Source organism: Megascapheus bottae, chromosome 1, assembly GCF_031878675.1.
Source record: "Megascapheus bottae isolate mThoBot1 chromosome 1, mThoBot2.hap1, whole genome shotgun sequence".
Lineage (NCBI taxonomy): Eukaryota > Metazoa > Chordata > Mammalia > Rodentia > Geomyidae > Megascapheus > Megascapheus bottae.
In genome coordinates this window covers 96173034-96192514 of record NC_143509.1, presented here as the reverse complement: position 1 = coordinate 96192514, position 19481 = coordinate 96173034, and the positions used below count along the sequence as shown (strand labels likewise).

The window sequence follows — 19481 nt, the reverse complement described above, 5'->3', positions numbered from 1 at the left end:
ATCAGGTCATATTTGCCTTACTATTTTACTGGTTAAAACATGAGCTCATATTTTAGACAGTAAGTGTGATATCTTTAGATATATATCTGAGTGCACATTTGTACTCATCCTGCAATCAGTCTAAGTATTAGTGTCAATCCTGTGTGGACACCTGGCTTTTCAGGCAAAAAATCCAACTCAGAAAAAGTTAGAAGCTTTTCTTTTTCTTTTTCTACCACTATCTTTCGGCGCTATGTGAACTGGAGCATATTGAAACACAAGCTAGCATCTAGATCGATGTCTATATCTATTAAACAAGAATTAATAGCATGAACTATAGTTTTAAAAATATATAATTTGAAGGATTCTAAAGATTTTGATTTATAAATGTTACTGATATAACAAAGCTGGATTATCTTTTTAGGGGAACCTGGATGAGTAAATCTCTTATTAAAGATAATACTGAAATACTATTAGCATTAATCAGTGGGAGCAGGAGGCTTCTAATGGACAGAACAAGCCTAAGAGTCCTCAAAAGATTCCACAAGACCTCTGTGTGCCACAGAAAGATGGCTATCGGTACTCCTGTCCAGAACCACCTCAGTCACAGCCATAATGGCATAATGATCACCACAGCCCAGAACCATAGCGCAGGTGGTCATGGTAATTTCTGGAGTAGCTCATGGTGTTAGGAGGACAGTACGGTTAAGAATAGCGACTGTGTTCCTAGTTTGATTATCATCACCAGCAACCTTGGGTGTTTTACTATTTTTTCATTTTTTTTATGCATCCACAGAATGTTTATTTGCTGCTTAAATTATTCCATAGTTTCACATATAGTGAACAGAAAATATATTTCAACTCATACATAGTAAAAGCAAATTAAGTGCAACCATTCAAACATTAAAAATCATAATCAAATCTGTACATCAGGTAAATAAGTGTATACCTCTAACAGTTCACATAAAAAAACAAGAACAAAGATTCACACATTTGCTGCCCAAAGTCACCAGTTTCCTTAACAACTCTACTATGGTCATTCATCTTAATCACAACTTGAATCTTCATTACACTGTACGTGCTTAGGTTGATAAATATTGTTTAAAAACAAGGGAAGATCATAGGAAATACCAAAATGGCTACAAAGAGCTTTCCAAACATTGGAAAATAATACACAAAAATTAATTAGTGGGAAGAAAATGTATCGAAAGAATCCAAAGAGTAATTGACAGTACACTGGTACAGATTAAGGAAAACAAATGGGAGAATGCTTGGCCTTTTTATAAAAAGAGGCAATGACAACAACCAACAATGATAAAACCCTGTCGTGGAGCCTCAGAACAACTCAATGAGAGTTTCTCTTCTTTTCTAGGCAGATATAAAATAACAGGAAAAGCCTGAAATGTTTAAGATTTTTTTTTCTTTAAGTGATTTGAGGAAGCTAACGTCTTGTTTCTTGAATGGATGATAACTAGAGTAGTCCACAAAAAAATTGCAGCCATACATGCCAATCTTTTCAAGAGAGATGTGTTATCTTTAGGAATAAAACTATGTGCCAGATCATTAGTAATCTGAGAAATTTCATGTGCTACACAAAGATGAATGTACTGACAATGATGCTAAGCATGGGGTTTCCAGGGATGAGTACCAAGATACCCCTGGTGTTGGCAGCCAGCCATATGTGGTACTGGCAAATAAATAGCTCTAATGAAATTTTTCCAAACCAAGCAAAACATGAACTGTAAACTGAACGGGCATATTCAGGGATGTTCCTTATTAGAATAAAGGCTAAAAGCTGTACTACAGAAACAGATGGAGTTCATTACATTCTGCTTTGTTTTTACAACTGCTGGCCCAAATGGAATACGTCAAGAAAGAAACTACTGAGATAAACAATAGAATGTTTGAAATTTTGCTTGAAAAAAGAGGTTCACCTTTTCCTTCAGAAAGTACTTGACACTTTTGTAAAGCCAAATAAATGAAAGCAAACAGCATTCCATGAAAAACTACGTAATGGTCCAACCTCCATCGGAACCACCATTCATATACATTCCCCTTCAGTTCAAAACACTTAGACAAAGGCCGGAGAGAAAAGATCTTCTCAAATGCACCCTAAGAGTATGCCAGAAAACAAATGCACAAACAGCAAAAAGGCTAACTTCAACAGTAAGCCGAAATGCCCAAAACAATTTCCATTTGCTTTTTTTTTGAATGATTTGGGGCCACAGTGCTAAAGTAACATATATGACCATGAACCACACAGTGACCAAGGGGACAAAATAAAAGAACTGATAAGGTCTATCCATTACTATACATAACACCACACCAGGAAATTGAGACAAAATAAGACCTGACTTACTCCATGGATTCCCAAGTCTCCTTTGATCCAAAAGTATGAGAAATGTCCATACTCTGTCTGAAACAGATATGCAGCAACCAGTACTTGAATATGTATGTACACAGGCAAAAATGTACTTGCTCCAGAGATGATAAATTAAAATCACAAGTTGCATCCAACCTTTCCATTCATCTGTTTGTTCTCTAATACTTTAGTCTCTTTTGTATTTTCGTTGTAAAATATTCCCAATACCAAGATATATATATATATATATATATAATGGGAATAAAGAAAGATGAACGAGTATAAAATTTGTTTTTCTTCATAAACAGATTTGCACGGTCACACATAAAGAAATAAGCCATAATTAGGCCAAGTTTGCAAAAAGACTGTAAAAGTATTTCTAAGGGAGACACAGGAGTATTAATAATATTTTTCTTTTCCTCTCCACTTTCCAAATCAGTACAAGGCTTGTTCTTCCGATGAACATTACGATGAATAATGTAAAAAATCAAATATTCAATAATAGATGACATGAAAAAACAAGCAGCTAGCTTCTGTAGGAGAGTAAGAGGAGGCTGAGGTTGATAACAGGAACCATCTACAGGCTTCAAAATCTCATTGCAATACACATTCATAAGAATCATGGCACTCATCTCTCTGCTTGATTCAGGAAGATGTAAACCATCCAAAGATTCCATAATTGTTTCTTGAGCCATTAATTTGGAAGCGCTGAACATCTTAACATTTGTGTTCAAAATACTGACTGCAGCTTCATTGTAGGCATCTATCTTCTCATTTGTGATCATTTTCCTATTTTCACTTAATAGATCTTCATAAACAGGATCTTGTAAGACCCAATAAACGTCATTGGTCTTGGCCAATGTTTCCAAAAGCGGGGCTATGGAGGTAATGTTCATTTTATACTGAGAAAGCGCTTCACTGCGACCATTGTGAATCTTGATGGACCGTGTGGCTGCGCCTGCTACAATCACATGAGGCTTTGCAACAGAACCCTCAGTCCACACGTTGATACACTGTTTCATAGAACTCTTAACTTCTGGATGCCCCAGAGAATCCACTTTTAACTGATGCAATCTTACCTTCAAAAGGAATGTTTTCATGCTTATTTCCTTCTTCTTTGAACTGCGGATTCATTCTCTTTATAAAAGAATGAAACAATGGACGACTTCGGGAGTCTCCAGTAAATGCAATGTGTTTCTCTACAAGGCAGTTTTTTGCTTCATTGGTTTTGTATTTGTGAGGCTGCCAAACTTTCTCTCCAAGAACGCTGCCACTTGAGAGAAGGTATTCACCAGCGCCAGCACCTTGGCGCTCCTCACGCTGAAGTAGTGGTTGATCTCCCGCTTGCCCAGGCTGTAGGCCAGAGTTGCTATCTTGGTTCCTCCATGACCACAGTGGTCATGGAGGGCAAGGGGCGCAGCCGCAGCCAGCAGAGGAACAGCCATCAGCGCCCGCGGCCACCCCACGGCCCCCGCGCCCTGGGCCTCCCCCCAAGCCCGCGACCGCTACTCCTATTTTTTCATTTTTTTTAGTTCCTTTTTAAATTGTATTTTATTGTCGGGGTAATGTATAGAGAGGTACAGATCCATTTGTCAGGTAATGCATTCATTGCTTCTTAAACATCGGTACCCCTTCTCATGTTTTTGACCCCCTTTCCCTCCTTCTACCCCTCCTAATCATCTTGTTTCTCCCCCTTGCCTTTCCTATTACAAATAAACATATATGCAATAGATCAGATAACATAATCAGATACAGTAACCAGATGAGATTAACCATAGATGGAAATAAAAGAGAAAAGGAATAACTGCACATGCTACATTAAGAACAACAATAAACCTCTTGCTTCTATATCCTAGAGTTCATTTCGTTTTTATTTTATAAGCTATCTGATATAAGAGGGGAGAAAACTATAGGTTTATTTCTGCCCTCGTAATTTAGAATAATTTCCAAAAGGAAGAATAATTAACTGAATGTTTTGTTGACATAAGGATAGAGAGATTCTCATAATATTTGTTTGATATTACATCAAATGTGCAGGGAAACTATTGCAAAAAGCAAGTTATGTTTGCTTAAAATAAAATCTTCAGATAATAATATAGAATAGATTACTATGTGAAAAGGGAAACACTGGTGTGTAGAAAAGAGAGAAGTAAAGGAAGAATCTTAACTGGGCAAACATTAAAACCTTCATTTTTTGGTATTCAGAACATATCGGAATGATATCAATCACTTTTTTTTTAGTTTATGCCTTTTCTTAATTCTTACACAATCTTCTGGCTTGCTGGAACAGTAAGGTAGATGGCACTTGCCCCAATATTGTTTGTCAAAGTCACCAGCCATTAAAAACTCCAGCATCCGGCTCATTTGAAGGGCACTCTCAATGAAGACAGCTAATTTTGCCATTTTCACCAATCTTCTATTTCAGGACTCACTCACTCTCTCTTGCTCTCTCCCTCTCTCCCCCCTCCCTTCTCTTTTCCAGTCCTGAGGCTTGAGCTCAGGGCCTGAGCACTGTCCTTGGACTTTCTCAAGGCTAAAGCTCTACTACTTGAGCCATAGCACCATTTCTGGCTCTTTTCTATGTATGTGGTACCAAGGAATTGAACCCGGGTCTTTGTGCATGTTAGGCAAGCACTCTACCACAAGGCCAAACTCCCAGCCTCAACTTTCTTTCTCTTATGCTTATTCTTCTTGGGAGCAGTGTAAAACTTCTTCCTTGGCATCATCATGAAGTCTCAACACTAGATGAAAGCTGGGACGCCTTTAGAATATTGTAGTCAGATAAAGTGCACCCCTCTTCCAGCTGCTTAGCAGCAAAGATGGGAAGCAATTCCTTCCTTTCCTGAATCTTGGCCTTGAGGGTTCAACCTCGAGTGTGATGGTCTTCCCCATAAGAGTTTTGATGCATCCTGGTGACGACTCCACCTCCGAAGGCAGACGGGAACAGTCCGTCACTTTTACACTCAAGTTCTTTACCAGAATGTAGCATGAAGGGCTTTTTATCTAATTCCCAGGTGGGCTTTTATTACCATCTGGAATCTATGAGCATAGTTGCATTTTTTCCATCATTGAACACAACATTCAATCACAACATTCTAGGGCAGCCCTGGGAAGTTTCCAGCCCTTGAGCTGTGTAAGACATGAAGAGTCCTGGAGGACAGGGCGAGGAAGACACATGTGTTTATAGTATGCTTCTCACTGGCTTTCTTCAACCATCTTCACATATTGATAGGTTTGTATGGCTCGTGCATGATATTGTAAATATCCAAATGTCCTTTGGTAGAAACAGAAATGCTTTCCTGTCCCTGCTAGGACTTTTCTAGACTACATCTCCAAACCTTTCTCAAGTCTATCCATAACCTAGTTTGAAGGGCTTCTGGATCACATCTTCATGAGAGTCACAGCAATAACCCCACTTCTTAGCACTAAATTTCTGTTTAAGTCAGCTTTCCTTAAAAATCCAACTGAAGAAGAAAAGATTTTCTTTAGCTCTCAGTTTCAGAGTTTGAGTCATCACTGCTGTAGGTTTTTGACAAGGCAGAAAATCGTGGTGGAAAGAAGTGGAGAAGTACAATCACACACTTCATGATGGAAGCAGAAACAGAATTAGGAAAAGATAGACACAAGGGCATATCTCTACGATGAACTTCTTCCATCTATGCCCCAACAGCTAAGAGCCAATCAAATTATGAGCCTGCCAAGGGATTACGCTATTTATGATGCAAGAGCCACTGTGATCCGATGACTTGCCAAAGGCCAACAGTGTGCAAGTAAGCCTTCAGCATATGGTCTTTGTGGGGACATTTCAGAACCAAATCACAGTGGAGACTTATTACCATGCTGACTTCGATTTATTTTTATTTTTAAAATTTTTTTTTCAGTTGTGGAGCTTGAACTCTGGGCCTGTGTGCTATCCTTGAGCTCTTCAGCTCAAGGCTACCACTCTGCCCCTTGAGCCACAGTATCACTTTTGGTTTTCTGGTGGTTAATTGGAGATAAGAGTATCATGGATTTTTAGTGCCCCGGCTGGCTTTGAACTGTGATCCTCAGATCTCAGTTTCCTTAGTAGTTAGGATTACAAGCGTGATTCCTGCCCCCAGTAATTTTTTTTTTTATATTTTTGTCAAATCAGAATTAACTGTATAAACTCATGGAAATTTAGAATTTTTTTCTGTATTTTCATCCATGCTTAACCATATTTATTAGATGCACTGGTTTATCTTGATTACTTAATATGATAAGGTGTACAGCCATTTCCCCAAGTTTTGTTTTGTTGGACAGTCTGCTTTCCCAAATTTTCAGAAGACTGTAAGGACTGGTAAGTTATGATGTGAGTTTGTGAATGTGTACAATTTTGATCAAGATGGTTGGGTTGTACCATCATGATCTCTTCTTCAGAGTGAAAGTTCTGGGCTTTTGTATATTTGTATTTAGCGTTCTTAGGGTGTGTATACTTCTCATAAGGAGTTGGTTAAAGCCCACAAGGAAAGTATTTACTTTCCAGGTACAGAACTGGGAATGCTTAGAAAATACTTGGTATTTTGGTCTTTTTAATTTCAGTTATTCCTCTGCGTATGCAGTGCTATTTCACTGTGGTTATAATTTGCATTTATTTTGCTCTAATGAGGCTGATAACCTTTTGTTTTCATTTAATATTAAATGCTTGTGCAGGCTTTTCTCCATTTTAATTGTATTTTGCTAACTGTCATGGTTTGTAGTTATTTTTTGTTCATTTTTAGTTCAAATTCTTTTTGGATGAATATATTGTACAAGTATATTGTCCTAACAAATGACCTTGCCTCTCTTAAGCATAGAATACTTGTTTTAGAAGTTACAACTTAATCAAATTATTCTTTTATAGCCACTGCTTTTTATATCCCTTTTAAAAATTCAGTTCCTATTTTAAGTAATAAAGACATTTTTGCATCTTATTTTGATGTATCAATATTTATTTTTTGCTATGTTTATCAAATTAATGGATCAAATTGCTTTTCTCTTCTGTGCTATAATGACATTTAATAGTATCTGCATGTTTGCTTCTGTGTACAATCTATATTTACTCCCTTAGTTGGCTTGCTTTTTCTTGAACCAGTATTATCTGCCCTTCCACAAACACAACTATCTCAACTAGCTTATCTTGCCTTACCTGAGATCCCTATATTTCACAAATCCTTTGAAATTTCAATGGCAGGACTGAGTCTTTTCAAGCACAACTCAAAGTCACTCTCTAGGGTTACTTCTCATCTTAGGCTTGCCCTGGGCTTGTTGGAGAAATTTCCTTTTTTTTTTCAATTGTATTTTATTGTTGGGATTATGTATAGAGGGGTTACAGTTATGTTGGAGAGATTTTCTAACAGTTGAAGGCTTGGGACCACTTTTAATCATGCTCTGCTCTCAGATGAAAAGAGTTATAATTTGCAGAGGGAAACAATTTTGCGTTCATGAAAAGTCTAATCCAGTATTCAATAAGATGCTGCTTAATACTTTTCTTAAGGAGAAATCCTGACATTTCACATGTTAGGATGTTTAATCTAGAATGGGATGGAAGGAATAGGAGGGGTTCAAGAGAAAAAGTGTAAAGTCCCATGTTATGCAGCCAGTCCATGAAGTGGTAAGCACAGAAAAGGCCTCATGCAATCTGTTTACTGTCAGTGCATGAATAAATAGATATAGTATCTTTAATATGTACTTTAAGCCATCAGGAATACAGTTATAACTGAAGAAGTAGAGTGTTCAGTATAAAACACTTGTCCTCAAGGCTTCTTAGACTGAAGAGTAGGTTGAATAAAGGACCAAATATACTCAAGCTATAGAGCTAAGTGCAGTTTTCTGTTCCCTGTACACGGGACTATCATACACAGTGTACCTGACCACTCAGACTTGATAGTTGCATGCATATCTGCATAATTTTTGTACAGACCTGGTTTCTTCCACGTAGGTTTAAGTAAAATGTTCACACCACCACATAAATGAGCGAGAACAAGACACATTAGTGCAAGACATATTTCACTGAAGGACACATATTATGGGAAAATAAATGAAATTCTTTTACATCAGGGCTGTGAAGCTGTTAACAAGTGGTGGTGCAATACAATATCAAATGTGAATACTTTTTATTACATTGTCTTTGATCAATCAAGTTGGAGCATGCTGAGTCTAAAGCATATACTCTGCCAACGAAATAATCATGAGCTAAAAATGTCACTGTTCAGACAAGAAAGCAACTTACAAGACATAACTCTGGAAAGATATTTAGAGGTACAAGAGGGAGAGAACTACTAGTTTGGTGACCCCATAAGTCTCTCAGCAGAACCCATAAGACCAGTATTTGTCACAGAAATATATATATGTGTATATATATATTATATATATATATATATACCCTCCATGACCATGATATCCACAACCACAACCACAATCCAGACAATCACAGCCATAGCCATAGCCTATGCCACCACACCCCCAGCCTTGGCACCATAGAGTTTCCATAGTAGCACACCATTTGAGGAGGAGGTAGCAGTGAGAGGCAGGCAATAGTTTCATAATGTAAATGTCTGTTCATAGGCATGGGGACTTTTATATGCAGCTAGTCTTGCATAGGGAAAACCACTGGCATTGCTGGCCTTATAATTTAGAGTAAATTCCACTAGAAAAACCTTCCTCATGATTATTTTGCTACAATACCAATGACCCTAAAGTTATAAAAGCCATATTTTTTGTGCATAATCATTTGAAGCTTTATTATTTAACATTCTTTCCTAACTCCCAAGAGAATTAGGTCTGCTAGGTCAAAGAATTAAACTCCTTTCAGGTAACTTAAAAATAATACCTTAAGATGTGAATCTATAAATAAGAGAATTATGATTGAGATTTGGAAGACATTTAGAAGCATTAGCAATCTCCTGAAGGTTTTGTTTGACTCAATAAAATAAGAGCCTGGGTAGGAAACTCACTGATTATTTTTATTAGAATGACCTGCATCAAGACAAGTAGTTTTAGAGATTTTTGTTTCTCTACATTTTTGTCCGTGTTGACTCATATTTATTCACTGAATTGCTATGTTTTGATTACTCCATGCAGCATAGCATCGGGTCTGTTCTCCAGATTTGGTTTGTTGGTGTGCTTTATAAAAATGACTTCAGTTTCTTGATGGAAAGACAAGCATGTAGAGTGAAGTTGAGTGGATGGCAGAAATCAGGAAAGTGTGATCAACAGAAATGACTGTTCCTTTAGGCTTGAATTTCTAGAGTTGATGAATAATTTTTGGTGGTGCCATAACAGGATGGGAATTACATGTCTACCAGGAATTAAAATCATCTGCCATTTTCAGTTTCTAACTTTAGTTGTTCTGATATGTATATGATGCTATTTAATTGTGGGTATATATTTTTGCCCTAATGAGATCAATTACTTTATTGTTTTCTGTAAAAACGTCTCAGCAAATTTTGGCCATTTAAATTCTGGAACTTTTTAAAAATTTTTTGGTCAAAATTCCTTTCTAGAAATAGTTACACTGATGACTTTTCCTTTTCAATGACTTAGTTTGTCTTCTTCAAAAAGTAGATACTATTTTATGTTTAGGAGACATAGATTCTGTTGTTCTATTTCATAATTAATTAGCCATAGATAATACTATCGTGTATATTCTGAAAAAGGGTAGAAGAAAAGAGTTTAAATTCATTAAAAAGTTTCCTTTTGAATTTCCTTATGTAGTCACCATAAGGAAATGATAATTGATTGCATAAATCTTCTCACCCTGATTGGCACATTGCACAAAGTGTAAATATTGAAATATCACATGGTACCTGTAGGCATAGGTTTACAGGATTTTTGTACTAAGGATTTATACACTTTAAAACAGACAATTTAGTTTTGGTGGTGTCTAATTTCCCAATGTATGTTTTTGGCTAGTGCCATTTGCATTTTGTTCAAAAATTATCTTCTGTTTCAAATTAATGAAGGGATTCTTCCATTTCATTTTGTTACAAGTGATGTCAAAATTTATATTCTTTATTGAGTTATTAAATTAAGCTAACAATCTGCATTGTTCTGTTAATCTTTCTCATCTCCTTCACAGCAGTGATATGAGTCCCATAAATTTTATTACTGTGAATTTTTGAGTATTTTTTTATTGAATCTTTCTCCCTGTGTTTTATGTGATTATTTTCAGCTAGAACTGTGTTTGGAAAGGCCTGATTCTGTCATTAGTCAGTAATACCGAAGGCTCCATTTGGTTCCATTCATTTATTTCACTGACTAAGATTTTAAACTTAAAGTGAAAATTGTGTTCTTTTTTTGTCATTCTTGATCCTAACTTTGAGGAAAATGATTCTGTCCTACAGAATTAAACATGAGCGAGAAATGTATTTTATGAGATGCTATTTATCAAATTGAAGAAGTTATTTTCTTCTATTCCTTAGTTTTCTATTAAGATTCATGCATGGGTGTTCAATTTTAAGCTGTTTAATCTTAATCTATTGAGATATTCATATGACATTGGTTCTTTTTATGGTAGTGTGATGAATTGCAGCAAATGACTGCTCAGGTGCTAAACCAGTGTAGGATTCTGCAATTTTTGAAATATAGTTCTTAGGGCTTGGTTTGATATGATTTGTTTTAGATATACACAGGTATGATCATAATATATATTCTCCTTTCATATTCAGACATTGCTAGATATTGATTTTGTTAGTACATTTTTCCATTTTCTTCTTTTGTGGAGGGGTCATTTTATTGTTGGTACTTTTTTTAAAAGAAGTTCTTTAAATGATTTTTTTTCTATTGCGCTGGATTTGGGATTTGAACTTAAAGCCTGAATGCTGTTCTTTAGCTTTTTTTGGCTCAAGGCCATTAAGGGAGGAGCAAAACCTTATTAACCATAAACTTTTAAATGAATATTGAAATATTACATGTGCTATTGGTCTATCAAGTTGAAGCATGCTGAAATCGAGACTTCCTGAATGGAAAGGTCACAGAATCAGATAATTTTTTTTTTTTTTTTACTGTTAGGAAACAAATTACTTTGAAGAATCTGGGAAAGATACTCAGGAAATTCAGGATAAAGAGTTTTACTGGCTATGTGACTCTGGTAGTTTCTCATAAGACCCATAAGACCTGTATCTGCCAGAGAAAGATGAGTGGAAACAGCCATATCTATATATTTCAAGGCTGTAATAGCCTTAGCCATCGCACAGGCCTCCAGAGCCACAGGAGTTATAGCTACAACCCAGGCCCCAAAGCCATAGCCCAGGCCTACAGAACCACAACCAAGCCACAGCCCAGATCACCATGATATTTTCCAAACTGGTGGAGACCCTGGTTTTCTAAACCTGGTATCAGAAGTGGGTATTCAGTAGTTAAGGAGACAATTGATCTTAATTTAGATATTATCATTCTCAAAACTTTGAATATGCTGTCTGATATGCCCTAGGCAAATCTCAAGCCTCACTGTCTTTTTACTTTAGTACAATTTCCACTAAATTTTTTTCAAATATATCTTTTGTTTACTTAGGAAAAAAGTTTCTCAGGAGAAAGAATTCTCTGCCATTATATTTAGTTTTGCAATCCTCAGATCTCAGCCTCCTGACTAGCTAGGATAACAGTCACCTGCACCTGGCACTTATGTAATTTATTTTTAATGACAAATTGTATTTTATTTTCTAGTATCTTTTTCATTGATCTATTAAGTAATTAATAATCACTAATCTCTCTATGTAAGAACCATGCTACAAGGCTGAACAAATGTTTTGGTAATATTCCTACCTATCTCATTCTAATCTTAATAGAAACTGTCTTATATTTCTTTATTAACTCTGATATATTAGCTGTAGTTTTTATGAACATACCATTTGTCAAGTTGAGGAAGTTATTTCCTTGGCCTACCTTTCTGGTTTAAAAATTTATAAAGAAGTATTAAATATTACCAAGTTTTATCTTAATCTATTGAAATATTAATACTACCTTCTTTTTGTTGCTAATATGATGAATTGCAACAACTAGATTTCCATTTGGGATATTTGCAATCTGATTGCATAGTTCATGGGATTTTGGATGGATGGCATACTGTTCTAGAGTTTTAGAGTGGTATTCAAAAATAAAATATTCCTGTTTTTCTAATATCCTTACTAGCTCTCAATTTCACATGTAGTTTTGCCAGCTTCTCACTTTGTGTGTTTAATTAATTGGTGTTGATATTTTCTTACACGGTTTAAGGAATTCCCTTGTAAGAACAACTGGTTGCAAGAATTCATCTGTGAACACATCTAGATGATGATGAGGAATCACATTTCCTAAAATAAAGTTATGTTTTCTTATTGTTTCTTACATGAGTAAAGAGATCTGGAATCATTGGTTAAAAAAAAAATCATCTCAAGGACTGGCAGTTTGGCCTAGTGGTAGAGTGCTTGCCAGCCATGCACGAAGACCAAGATTCCTTGGTAACACATACATAGAAAAAAGGTGGAATTGGTGCTGTGGCTCAAGTGGTAGAGCTCTAGCCTTGAGAAAGTCCAAGGACAGTGCTCAGGCCCTGAGCTCAAGCCCAGAACTGGCAAAAAAAATCTCAAAGAGAACTGGAAACTGGAACCACAAATAAAAGAATCAGTTTCCTGAGTAGGAAGTCTTGCAATAGATGCACAGATCTGGTGACATGCTCCTTTCTGAAGAAGTTGTGGAAGAATATTGACTAAGTCATTAAGTGAGCCAAAAGAAAGCATGATATAGTTTTTCCTGTTTTTAACTAATCTGTAGAAGGAAGACAGGACAATCAGAAAAGGGCACAGAGTCACCAGGAGCTGCCCACCGTGGGAATACATGGGAATGATGCAGTTTTTTTTTAAACTTTATTATCTGAGAAAAAGTACTCAGTCAGATCTGATAAAGGAAGTTAGTGTATAGCCCAGAGTCCCACGAATGAATTTTAAATGAGCAGTGTAGATAAAACTGGTAAGTGTAGATGGTGCCCTTTTCCTTTAAAGTGTTCTTGTAATGTACATTGTGATATTTCCAAAAGTTTGAGACCAATAGAATTTCAGTGCCATTAACTGATGTTCTTCAATGTTAACATTGTGCATTTAAAATGCTAACATGTGCATTTAGCATTTTGCTCAATACCTCATCTTTACATTTCCTCTATTGTCTCTTCCCTTTTCTCCTTGTACCACCCTCTCCATCTAACTTAATACAACTGTCATGTGTGTAAAAGCTCCCTGAGGTGACACCATGGGAAAATGTTTTTGAGGTACCAATTGCTTTAGGGATCCTTCAAACACAATTACGCTTCCTCATTTGAAGTGACCTTTCTCTTATGCTTAACTGGACTTTAAGCAGATATTCTATGCTAGCATCAAAGGATATTGTATTACTTTTTCTTCACAAATACACGTGTTTGTGAGTTAGAGAATACATTTGTGCCTGGAAAGTCAAAAACTAGCTGTTGGTGACAGGTTTGCTTAGTGCCACTTAGAACAAAGTTAGCATCTTTCATGTAATTTTGGTCATCATATAGTCTGGTGAAGGGAAGAGGACAAGTGAAGAAAAGTCAGGAGCAAAATGAGGATTCTAAGCAAGTAAAGCTCCACTAACAGGGATAACGATGCACAGAGCATGCTTCGCACGATCTGCTCTATATGTGCACAGAAGGGAATCATTATTTTATTTTAGAGCATGCTAAAAATATCAGTATTCTAAAAGTAAAATTCTCCCATCCAGCAATCTAGTTTTTAACAGAAGTTTGGTAAATAGAGTGATCGACATAAATCCTAAAATCTCCTGCTTTTTAAACCAGTGACAAAGCTGAACAAGACAGTACACTCCTGAGCCCGAGTTTTGCATTTTGCAATCTGGCCCACAATTCTACCTGAATAAGTATTAGTATTTGACTCTTCAGACCTTCTAAATATGATGCATTTCTATAGAGAACCTGGTTGTTTCCATATGCTCTTAAGTGAAATACACACATTTCAATACCATATATCAATAAACAAGAGAAGACAAACATACGTGCAAAGCATTTTGGTGTGAAAGACAAAATTTATTAGAAAAAGATTCTTAATACTGGACCTTTTCATAATGATTAGAAATGTAATAATGTCAAATGTTCATGCTTTTTTGAATCAGGCGCTGTGTTTTGGTCAATGAAATGAAAGTCAATGACTACTTTGCCAGAACAACTTACTAAAAAAAAGAGATTCTGCATGTAATTTCGCAATGCAAGCAATGTGGGTGAGATTTCAAGATACTTTGCTTCATTCTCCAAAATGAAGCTTATTACACTCCTGATGTAATGTTGGAATGTCTCCCACCTAAGAGTTCTGAGACTTTGGCTTTCTATTTTTATGGCTCATTTTGCCCAGATTTATTTGGTTAGTGTGATATGTATAGAGAACCAGGTGGGATAGAAAAATACAATCCTTTATCTACATTTTGTTTGATTAACATGTTTTCTGAAATAGTCCGTTTCTTAAAATATAATGCAAAATTTTAGAATTTGGATTTGTTCAATTAATGAGAATTTAGGTGTGCCACAAAGATTGGACTGAACAGCAAACATTTATTTGGGGTGAGATTTCTGAATTTTAGGATGGGTTTGTATAATCAACTTGTTTAGGGATGCCCTGCAATTTCAATAGGTGTTATATGCAATCATGTCAAAAGTAATGCTTGCAAGATCCAGGTTTTGATTTGTCTCAAAATTAATTGGCATTTCTCTGTTTTTAGCCATTCTGATATAGCATTCAGTGCTGTTTCATTGTGATTATGATTTGTATTTCTTTTTTGTATTGAAGTTGGTTATTGCATGTTTTATTTGCTGTAAAATCCTTTTTCAAGTTTCTGGCCATTTAAAAATTTCAATTTTGTGTCTTCCTCTAATTATTTGTTTTTGATGAGCTATTTTAAGCTATATATTCAAGATTCCTATCCCCATAAGTGGCCTTTTTAGCTTCTCAAAAGGAGACATTCTTAATTTTGAGAAAAATCTGATTTGATAGTTTGTTTCATAACTAGTACTCTTCATATACTGTTTTAAAAACGTTGAACATTTAACCTTGATAAATCTGAGTCAAAATTCATTTTTTGTCCAATTAACACTAATTATTCTTCAATCAACTGTTCTACTGCTCTGCATTGCTATTGTGTAATAATTATACATACATATACATACAACATATATAGCTGAATCTTTTAAAATAAGCTTTTTCCGGCAGTCTAAGTATCTGTTTTGGAGCCAGGACCCTTTCTTATTTTTATATATGATTATATAATGTTTAAGCAATGTCTATCATGTATATGTGTCTACTAATTATCTTTCTGTCAGTCATCATCTAATCTATCTATTGTTGCTTAGAATGTAAAATCATGCCGCTATGATGGAAAATACCATGTAGATTGTTCACAAAATAAGAAGAATAAATCTACCATACAATCTACACAATTTAGTTAACGACTTGTTGAGTGAATGTCCATAGGAAATGATGTGAACATTCTCATGTTTCTATCAACCAAGCTACCAGTGGCAATTAAGTGGATAAAAATACATATATGCTACAGATCAGCCATGCAAGCTGTCTCTGAGGGAAGATGGTAGGAGGAAAAGACACACACACACACACACACACACACACACAGACACACACACACACAAACACACACACTAAAGAGAAGGCTGAGGACCAATAGGTAGTCAGGACCCAGGGACTGAAGCCATCCCAGGGTCTGGTTCAGCCTATTTATTTATTTTTTTATCTATTTATTTTTTTTTACATCTTCTTTTTGCCAGTCCTGGGCTTGAACTCAGGGCCTGAGCACTGTCCTTGGACTTTCTCAAGGCTAGAGCTCTACCACTTGAGCCTCAGCACCACTTCTGGCTTTTTTTCTATGTACATTGTACAGAGGAATCGAACCCAGGTCTTCCTGCATGCTAGGCAAGCACTCTAACATTTGAGGGCCAAACTGCAGGCTCTCAGCCTATTTATTTTTACAGAGGTTTTTTTTTTTTCATAAGGAAGAGAAGGAACAAATCAACATATTAATAGCAAGTTTCATTTAGTTGGCACTGGAAGCTCAACAATACAGGAAAGAGAAGGCTTGTGGTTAGAGATAGCTGAGTTCAATGTCTAGCTTTAAAAGGCTAAAATGTGAGAAACATCCTTCTATGCCTGATTAGCTGTTGCCAGTTCACGCCATGAGTAGCAAAAAGGCTCAGGACTGTGGCCCCACCGTTCATGTCTCTGCCCACACACAGATGTGACAGCTTCAAGTCTTTGGCTTCCAACACATATACACTATGCTATGTTACTCAGGCAAACAAAGAATGAGATACTCTTACCTGCAATAAAATTGATGGACCTGGTGGATATTTTGTTATTAGAATAAACCAGACCTAAAAAGATAGACTAGAAATATTGTTGAAGTTACACCATTTTAATATTATTTACATTAATGTAAATAAGTGTCACCTTTAGAATTAAACTGATGTTTTTAACTCTCAAGTAACTCTTTACATATGTATCTGTTTTACTCCCATCTTTCTCTACGAAATTTGTTATTTTTAGTATTATTGCTTTGGTATACATGAATTAAGCACAGAACTATAAAAATCTTACATATACTTACTTAATGTTCTTCTGTTATCTTCTTGGAATGTGTAGACTTTGGAGTAGGTGAAAAAGATTTTAAAATTTGTATGCCACATTATTTTTTAATGCTCTGACGAAGATTGGGATACTGAAGTTGATGCAATTCTTGTGCAAAGTATATGATCGTTTGAATTCTTCCCAATCTGGATTCAGTATTCTTATATCTATTCAGATGCTCTGTAGGAGTAGTATGACCACAGAAGAGAAGAAATGAAAACCCTCAACCATGCTAGACATGACTGGTATTCATTGTGTCACTCAGTGCTACTTATTGGAAAAGTAGCTTCCGATTGATGTGAAGTCTGGACTTTTTCTTTATTTCAACAAGACTATATAATACGTTATTTACAGTGATATTCAAAACTTAATAGTTGATGTTTCATGCCTATATCAGGAAGCACCTGATAAATGGGAACATAAACTTTCTGAGCAAAACCTAAGATATTAGGTAACCTGTTGCACCGATACCTATTTATATCCTTGTATTCTCTTTTTAAGTTTCTGCTCACAGGTATCTCTTGGTGGTTGCCATAGTTTTTTCCAATCTTTGGGCATTTGAGTAAGACTAGTGCCTGAAGAACTGCTCTAGCCTCTAAAATTTCAAATGCTTTAACACTAAAATGCTTAATTTTGGACTTAGGTATAAGGCATCCTTTAGAAAGACTGAATAGTGAATGCCACAAAGAGGGCATATGGTTTATAAAGTGTCACAGTACTAATTGTTACTTATGGTATTGGTAAATTTACTTATATTCACTTGTATTTAAATTCACTTGCATTGCAGTGTTAAATCTCATTTGGCAATGGACTACAGTCCTGAGATTGGTGTTAGTTCTTTGAATATGTTGTAGACTTCTATGTAATGCCAGTTAATTTGGAGATTGATAGCATTCTTGGAATAATTTGATTACTGATAAAAAAATTCCCTGTAATTTCTGTTGTGTTTAAGCAGATATATGTATTTTGGATTTTGTCTTAATGGTTATGTGTGCCTAGAAATTTACATATTCTACATAATCTGATTATGAGCATATAATATTTCATTATACTTCTTGAAAGTGTTATAAAATTTTGTACATGGTTCTTTAAAGTCACTTATTCATTACTGACTTTTTAAATCCTTTATCGTTTTTATAAATAATGTGGTTATCACTAGGTCACTTTTATGTACATTTCTAAAAATAAAAGTCAGTTTCATGAAAATTTATTCTTCTGCTATTCTCTATGGAATTGTTTTTCTTGAGAACCACAAATAAAAATGACTTATTTGCAATAGCAATATTAACTTTGGAAGAAATAAAATGAAATACATTTAAGGATTTTAAGATTCATAAAATACTACAAAGAAAAAAATTAAAAGACTAAATAAACAGAGGAATTTCTTTAGGTGCTTTATTGAAAGATAACAATTTTACTTATGTTTGGTAGTTTTTGTTTCTCATTATTACTGATCAGGTAACTCAATGTTATATAGAAATCTAATATATAAGAATTGCACAAAAATGTAGAGAAACAAAATTAAAGGCTTATACAATACCATAATAATTGCTCAGGGGAAAACTTTGGGTATTATATAAAATGATCTATAAAATAATCATGTTCAGGGCTGAGAGATTAGCCTAGTGGTAGACTTCTTGCGTAGCATGCATGAAGACCCGGATTTGATTCTTCGGTACCACATACATAGGAGAAAAAAAAAAAAGCCAGAAATGTTGCTGGGGCTCAAGAGGTAGAACCTTAGTCTTGAGAAAACCAAAAGACAGTGATCAGGCCCTGAGCTCAAGCCCAGGACTGGCAAAAAATAAAAAAATAAAAAAAAATTGATCATGTTCAAAAATAGCAACAATAGGGCTGGGAGTTTGGCCTAGTGGTAGAGTGCTTGCCTAGTATGCACGAAGACCTGGATTCAATTCCTTAGTACCAAATACATAGAAAAAAGCCAGAAATGGTGCTGAAGCTCAAGTGGTAGAGCTCTAGCCTTGAGAAAATCCAAGGATAGTGGTCAGGCCCTGAGCTCAAGCCCAGGACTGGCAAAAAAAATGAACAACAATATGTTCTAAACTTATGTATATCAAGAAAAATTTTAGGAAATGGTGCTAAAAACATTGCCCAAATATTTGATATGAATCACACACTGTGCTAAAATGTACTTAAAATCATTACAATAAATTGTAATATTTTCAATTACCACTGCACAGACATTTTGATACTCAGAAAGTCTGTAATGACAGTCATGAGGTAGTAAAGCTATTTTTGCTAAAACTTAGGAAAATCTCACAGTGGTAGAAGATGAGTTAATATAATCCAAATTGGTTTTGCAAAAGATATAAAGTATTCAAACTTACATATATTTAAATGTCCAAATGGTATAACAACTACAACAAAGATATCTATGTTTAAAACTTTCATGAGAACAAAAAGAACTTAATAGAACAATAAGAAAGAAATAATTGTAGCAAAAATTGGTTTATTTAATAATATGTATCTATTCAAAGAAAATAAGA

General features: G+C 35.3%; 1 pseudogene; it reads right to left on the bottom strand.

The window, feature by feature from the left end:
* Positions 1-1420: 1420 nt before the first annotated feature.
* On the bottom strand, positions 1421-3786 carry LOC150069633 (N-acetylneuraminate (7)9-O-acetyltransferase pseudogene; annotated as a pseudogene).
* Between the last annotated feature and the right edge of the window lie 15695 nt (positions 3787-19481).